General features: G+C 53.0%; 1 pseudogene; it reads right to left on the bottom strand.

The window, feature by feature from the left end:
* LOC102422127 overlaps window positions 1-1,601 on the bottom strand; it is a 10,188-nt pseudogene extending 8,587 nt beyond the window's left edge.
* Window positions 1,602-1,711: the final 110 nt, after the last annotated feature.

The following is a 1,711-nucleotide window of genomic DNA, read 5'->3' as shown; positions in this document are numbered from 1 at the left end:
AGAGATGGGGATAGAAAGAGTGACAGGAAGAGAGAGACTCAGAGAAAGCAAGAGAGAGATTGAGACAGAGAAAGAAAGATTCACAAAAAAAGAGAGACAGACAGACAGAAAGATGGAGTCCTGCTCTGTATGAGTCAGCGGGCTGTGTGTGTTGGGGGGCGGTGGGGGGGGGGTGGCGCCTGGGACTTTCTCTGGATGTGCCAGTGTGACAGTAAGTGCATCGTTGTGCTGCACGAGGGAGGTGTGCTGGTAATACAGCACCAGCTCCTTCAGAGTCTTGTACAGGTTGTAGGGCTCCGCAAAACCCAAGCCAGTGGCCCTGCGGTAGATGACACAGTGCTTGGTATCACCGTCAACCACCACAGAGCAGGCATAGCAGCCCCGGGGCTGCTCTCACGGATGAGGAAGGTACCATCCCGCCTGCCGTTCAGCATTTCCTCAGCCTGTGTGCAGTTGATCTTGCCCACACACCAGGTTCGTTCATCATGGTGGGGGAGGTCACCCTCATCCTCCACCAGTGCATACTGGTCTTCAGTCTCATTTTTGATTCCCAAACACTGGATGATTTTCTTCTGCCGGGCGCCATTCTGGGGGAGCCATACCAGGTACTGGTCTTGGATCTTGCACTGCTGCATGAGGTCTGGCTTCAGGCTGTTCATGCGCTTATCGATCTCCCTTCCAGCTTCGTGCAGCTCTTGTAGACCTTGGTGATACGAGACTTAAGCTGTTTTGAGTTCAGCAGGGTCCTCTGCATCTCTTTTTCATTGCCCTCACGCCAAGCGCTCCAGGTACTCCTGGCTGCCCTTCTCTTGAGTCTGGCCCTGCTCTTCCAAGATCTTGATGGTTTCATTGAAGGCTTCTATTGCTGTGCGCTTCAACTGCAGTTCCTGGGAGGTGCGTGTGTAGTCCCCATAGAGCTGGTCATACTCCCAGCTCTTCTCCCCCGCTTTAAACCAAGGTAACTGTTATGCCCAGATGATTTCAAGATCCCCAACAGACCAACAGGGAGCCAGCCGAGTCTGATGCAAAAGCAGAGAGTCTTTTATTCGAACTAGTTCGGCTCCCCGACCACACTCACCGATGCAACGGTAAGCCAAGTGGCAGAGAGAGGCCTAGCCTGGCGTGAAGAGGAGTTAGGGGGGTGGAGTCAGGGTAGGAGAGGGGACTGTGGGCCCTGCCGATTGGCCAGGTGCAAGTCAGTGTCTCGTTACACAGGATGTGGTCATCTCTATGGCGTGCACTTCCCTTGATTATCATTGGTTAGTTTAAAGAAATCCTGGGCGTGGCTAGCAGAGGCTTGGGCTTCCGGGAAGAAGGTACCTTCCTGAGCACATGGCTGCTGCCCCAACATGGAGGATACGGGGCAAGATGGAGGGCATAGCCCTCGCCCTTTCAGTAACAAACAAATAATTTCCCGCCAGAAGTCACATCCAAATACTGCGAGACTGAGGACTATAGGGCTCACTATGTACATGTGCAATAACAGGCTCACAGTCTAGCTAGCCGCAGCACCCAGGTGGCCTCCGCAATCCCACAATACTCTGGTCGCACACTTCTGGTTTCTCTAGCTGCTCCTTAAGTGGTGTTTCCTTTAGTTGCATTGTGGCGTCCAGAGCCTCCAGTTGGAGAGGATTTTTCTGTTTTGGCGTTGATAGCTGTTCACTATTTGGAATCAGTGAAGTTTCGGGAGCACTGCTGCTGCCATGAACAT

Source organism: Myotis lucifugus, unplaced genomic scaffold, assembly GCF_000147115.1.
Source record: "Myotis lucifugus unplaced genomic scaffold, Myoluc2.0 scaffold_426, whole genome shotgun sequence".
In the NCBI taxonomy this organism is placed as follows: domain Eukaryota; kingdom Metazoa; phylum Chordata; class Mammalia; order Chiroptera; family Vespertilionidae; genus Myotis; species Myotis lucifugus.
The sequence above is the reverse complement of the archived record's forward strand: the minus strand, read 5'-3'. Positions and strand labels throughout refer to the sequence as shown.